General features: G+C 31.5%; 1 non-coding gene across 1 annotated transcript; it reads left to right on the top strand.

The window, feature by feature from the left end:
* The first annotated feature begins 5,391 nt into the window (after positions 1 to 5,391).
* On the top strand, positions 5,392 to 5,473 carry Trnas-aga (transfer RNA serine (anticodon AGA)). The gene has a single exon. It is a non-coding gene; the product is annotated as a tRNA-Ser (tRNA).
* The last annotated feature ends 636 nt before the right edge of the window (positions 5,474 to 6,109 follow it).

Raw genomic sequence — 6,109 nt, 5'->3', positions numbered from 1 at the left:
ACACAATGTCACTCATCTTTTTTCTCTTGAGACATCCATCTGAAAAAAAACATTTTGATTAAATAAATTATTATTTTAACAATTTCAAATAGTTATTGTTTAAATTGTTGTTAGGAATATGTAAATTGGAAACGATTTATACTAGGTTTAACATTAAGACAGATAGCCACACTTACAGACAAACACACAAACATACATACCGACACAAGGAGAGAAACACAGACCGATAAACACATTATTCAGACTAATCCTGAGCATATCTTTTATTTTTGATTCTCAACTTTTGTGCAAATCCTCTTAATCTAACATAAAATCAGCACAGACGCCTATGAAGTAAGTTCAAATGATTTTGCAGAAAATATAATTGTGTTATTTCCCTTCGTAATATAATCGTCGGTTATAAAATAGAAAACAATACATACAATGATGTTAATATCATAATAAGCTTTGCTAGTTACTCAATATATACATGTTACATTATCAGCGAGAGAAGATCAATAATTATTGATACGAAAAATATGTTAATGAAAGATCTTCTGTTTGTGATGCAATATTACAGGAAAAGAAATATAGGTCACAGTATACATGTTCTATCAAAATTTGTTTAACATTTGCCATTATGAATATACCATGAATACCATTATCTGACAAAAATGCTTAGCAAATTGTAATACAAAATTTATGTAAGGGGTTATAAATATAATTTGAATCAATAATATATATATATATATATATATATATATATATATATATATATATATATATATATTAATAAATGATTGATGAAATGTTACATACAGATCCACATATTTCGAATGAATGTTAAGATGACTGTTGCTGTTAATGTATACGACTATTCTTGATAATTGATCTGCGTGTTGTTATATGTGTATATTTTTGTGAATAAATATTTTGAAACAAAAAATATATTCGTAATGCAAGTCTCACTTTGTTTAATATTGAAATCTGGTTTTTACAACTTTGATTGTATCTTATACACAACTTAATTATTTTTGCTATACCACCATGGTTTAAAATTATCAAAACGTCAAAATTTGAATTTTATAATATTAACTTGCACAACGTTTTGATAACTACAGTATTTTGACAGTGGGGCTTTAAATATAAAATGCACTTTTTGCTGGAGCGTGAAGTCTACGCAAACGGGCAAGAGTTGCTTCAAGAGACAAACATGTGTTGCAACGAACGTGAAATACAAGGTTTACGCTGATGGCTGGAAAGCTTTTAATTTAATACGCATAATGTCAGTTATACCAACTGATATTGCATAAGAACATATGTCATCAACTCTCATATCAAAATAGATGGCATATCCCAAATACAATAGCACACAACAAATCGCATGTATCATAAAATAAAAAACTAATATCTGTTGAAATAACTGTTAAAACGAAACTCATAATAACGTATATATCATGCAATCAACCCGCTCATCAACAACAGATAACACCACATAGACACGCACTATTACATATAAATGATCACAATAATACATCCGCATTCACAGCCTATAATAAATACACACACATAAGCTGATATCTTTTTAAAACAGTATGTGATAATACACGTTATGCACTATACACACTTAATCATATGACACCGCATAAGATTAATTTATTTCGCAGATATGCACAACGAGACACAGGATTGCTACCATTAGACATATATTATACGATCTAACGGACATGTCTTCGTTCCTCCAGTCCGGTCCGCATGTTAGTCGGTTAGGCTCCATTGCAAAACTACCCCAGCCTACAAGCGGGGCCGTTGCCCAAAGTATTCCATAAATTAAACAGAGTATGATGATCATAATAGAGCAAGATTTTGTGATTTCTTTTGCAACACTTAACTCCATTATAACAATATAACGGTTCACTGCAATCGCCGTAAGTATAGAAATATTTGACACTGCAAGAACGGTCATACAAAATCCATACAACTTGCACCAAACATCACCGAAATCCCACAGTCCACGAAAACAAAGGGCAATTATAAACGGATAACCAATTACAATCATTCCAACGTCTAGTCCAACGCATCCCATTATCAAGAAGTTCACTGGGGTTCGAAGACGCGGTACTGCATAAAATGTTACTATAACTAATGAATTTAGAAGTGTACCGAAGAACATAAGCAACACAAAGATGATGCCAATAAGAATTTGACGGTTGTCCCCTTCATGATCATGAGAAACATTTCTACTCGCATCCATTCCTATATTTTCATCAATTATTTTAACGCGTTAATTGTTCACATCAATTCTGTAATCCCGAATGATGGAAAACATTTAAGGTAGAGTATTCGGTTCTTCCGCAGGCATCTTGGATTTTGTTGTTGATACTGAGAGGTGCGAAAGCTGATGTTCACAGTCAACTGTGAAGGTACTGAGATATTCATATAACCAATACCCAATTGACTGCTGAGAGAAGATACTAGAAATGTAATTTCTAGAAAGTCCAATAATGACTTATGACTGGTGGTCCTTTACACACACTTTGTTATATCTATGTCTTAAGATTTATTGTTTTGCAACAATTGCACTAATTGTTCAACGAAATATGATTTTTGTTTGTAAATATTTAGTATTCGATTGTATTCAAACCATGTTTACTCACTTTGGTTTAATCATTAGCGAAAACGACCTTATATAGAATAACAAATACATCATTTAATACCGATGTAGCCTTATATAAAGTCGTTACATAATTACTAGTTATTTTAAGATGTGCATTCATCAATATATATAGTCAAACCAACTTAGGTAAATTTAACAAGACAGTAAATCATTCAGATAAGTAACATTTCAAATAGCAATTGTCTTATTTAAGTGAACAAGGTGTAAACGGATGATGTATTTACATAGCATATTGGTAGCAATAAAGATAAAACATAATAAATAAATATTTCGTCAAATTAACATATTTAATTTGTTATTTATAACATAAACATAATATATTTTAATTATTCTATATCCAATAAATTAATCCAATCAGCATGCTTCATATGTACCACGTGACCGTCCAATATATTCCGGTATTGGATCCAAAAGTCTGTATTTTTTACATATTGGAAAGTTGAGTACAAGTGAACTTAGCAATTGTTTTATAACGATAAAAGCCCTTACCGGGAAAAAGTATCCGAATGTACAAAATTGATTGACATGGGCGCTTGTCTTGTAAAATAGCATTGATGCAATTAAAGCCTTTTAAAATCAAAATTTAAATTTAAATCAAACAAAGAGCTTCAGAAAAGGATAAAGATTTAAAAGCTTTTGAGACGTTTAAAGTGTACAATACGTCATATATTTGGACTCGCACACAGTTTGAAGCCATATTGGGCTCGCCGTTATATGACTTCAAACTGTGTGTTTGTCTAAATATATCTCCGTATAGTACAGTGAAATGTCTGATAACCTATAAGTATTATTGGATAAACAATATTTAAGTAATTTGAACACATATTAATAAGAATGAATAGCTGGACTCTATATCAAGAAGTTTCAGAAATAAAATACACATAATGTTACAGCGCATTTATCTCATTGTATAAAGAGGCAATATTTTCAAATACAGATGGCCTAAAGATTTCATGTTGGAGTGAGATTCTCAAGGTATACACGATTCGTTAGATGTTAAAGCCTGTATTTACATGTAAGAATGTTGCTCTGATCGTGATAGGGGCTTATTGCAGAGTGGATAGGGAGGTCAAGAATGTTGGTGTCTGACTCAAATGAGACAAAACGTAAAGATGGTCCGATACACATGATTAACTGATAGCTTAGGGTTTATATGACATGCCCTAGACGGTTAGCTATTCATGCAGTTGCTATCAATGAGTGTCGAATCAAGGGTGTCGACTTGAGTATTGCTGCTTGCCATTTTGAGACCAGGAACAGCTCTGTGCGATTCAAATGTGTATTGAGACAAAGACCAAACACTACTTGATCCGTCCGTGCGTCGTTTTTCGTCCTTAGGATCAGTTTGCTTAAAGGTTCTGGACGTTTTTTGACGCTTTGTGCTGTTAGTTGATACAGCTTTTCGTTTTGAGAACAGATCGTTGAAATGTGTGTTTTAGTATGACTTCTTGGCTCGTTTCTTCGTAGAGGAAGTACATATTTGATTTATCCATAAGACAATTCTTCTTTTTGCTTCCAGCAAATGTTACTTAAAAATTTTGGCAAACATAAATATTTAGCGATTAAATTAAAAGTGTTTACACCGGAAGCCGGAAGTTGTATTTTTATTTCATTTTTTAAGCATCATTAAGCAATAGTATTTCTGAACAAGCATGTGATTGTTTTGGCGCTTATTTTTCAGATTGGTGTTTTGCGTCGTTTCACCATTTACAGTTTGTTTTGACGCCAATATACACTCGTTTTTAGTTATATAACGAACAGTCGATTTATAATAAAACAACGTTTTGAAAAGATTAAAATGCGAAATTAATAAAGAAATAGTGAAAAAAAATGATTCCTTCTTAATAAGAAACTTGCTATAAACGTATGCTCCGACAATATTTGTATTTTTAGTCTGTCTCTTTTTAAATTTCACGTACAGTAATGATACATACTTGTTTTTCTCACACATAATTTTCTATTTAAAGGCCATCTCGCTCCCCACCGTACAAAGTGTTCATGCCATATATGCATATGGGAACACATATTATACATTTTACACTCAATAGCTTTATCATTACAATAAATTTTTGTATTGCTAATTAATTGATGAAATTTCATTAATCGTAATTGCTGGAGCATGTATAACAGCAGTTCTAATACGTTACTTTAACAAAAAACATTAAAATAATTACTTTCATTAAGTGAAGGCAGTGTAAGGATTGATACGATTTGGCTGCTTTCAAAGTGGGTTTAGATTTGTTCATTTTACGATTATAAATAAACATTTTTATCAGATCAATAAATAAATGTTTAAAAATATCCTTTGTATGTAGATTTCCCAAAATAAAGGAAGGCAAATTTAGAATGTCCAAACATGATTTCATCCAGAAAAATGATATTAAAAGATTGACATTCTTACATTCCCAAAATAAATGTAAATGGTTTTACAGTCATTGTGTCAAAACATACAGTTGGCTTTGTTGGCATGCCCACGTTTAAATACGAAGGAGTTTGTACTTAGTATTCGATGTATAATTTTATATTGAAACCGTTGTAAATTGGAATACCGTGTTATACGAAATAACGTTTCAAAATATGTCGACCAAGGCATTTTCTCATTTTGTTGGTTATGAGACTGTTAAAGCACGGTTTTATTAAGGTAGCGCACCCGTAAAGATTTCCCGCGATTTCTTCGAAGAGCCTTTTTACCTGTTTACTTATGGATATCTAATTTAAGCAGATACTAATGCGAAGTTGTCGTGGCCGAATGGTTAAGGCGATAGACTAGAAATCTTTTGGTATCTTCCCGCGCAGGTTTGAATCCTGCCGACAACGCATACTTTTGTGACGCGTTTTATTTCTTTTCTAATGTAATTTGATTTAATAAAGCATATAAGCTATTTTTATTGTTAAATATGTTGCAATTGTTTTGCACAATCTTCAATTTTTTTAAATAAAAACAACGTTATGGCTTAATTGGGTGATTAACTGCTGATAATACAAATTATGCATGTTGCATTTTCATTTTTATTTCAAAAAGTAAACGGTAAATCTGTCCATTTTTTATATTGTTGCTGTATATATTGTACCTATAAAAACGAAGTTCAAAATATTACTTAAATGATACTTTTTTTGAATTTTATCAACCTTTGTTTTTAACCAACCCAATTTCTGCTTGGCTGAAACCATTTACATTTAATGGCGCTCTTTACTGCATCTGTACACACCAACTGCATGACCATATTTGGAAATTTTGATGAATTATGAAATTTACATATACCCCAGGGGTGAAAATAAACTGGACAAAAGCCGAGCGTGGGAGTTGTTTTGAAAAATATTTTTATTTAAATAGCATGGAAAGCTTACCTACACATTTGCATGTAGTTCAGTGAAATGATGCTGATTAAGAACATAATATCTTGTATTATATTTGAAAAAGTGTCCATTACGGATGCGCTACCTTAATATGCC

Source organism: Dreissena polymorpha, unplaced genomic scaffold, assembly GCF_020536995.1.
Source record: "Dreissena polymorpha isolate Duluth1 unplaced genomic scaffold, UMN_Dpol_1.0 chrUn068, whole genome shotgun sequence".
Taxonomy (NCBI): domain Eukaryota; kingdom Metazoa; phylum Mollusca; class Bivalvia; order Myida; family Dreissenidae; genus Dreissena; species Dreissena polymorpha.
Note: the sequence above shows the minus strand (reverse complement) of the source record. Positions and strands in the feature narration are given on the sequence as shown.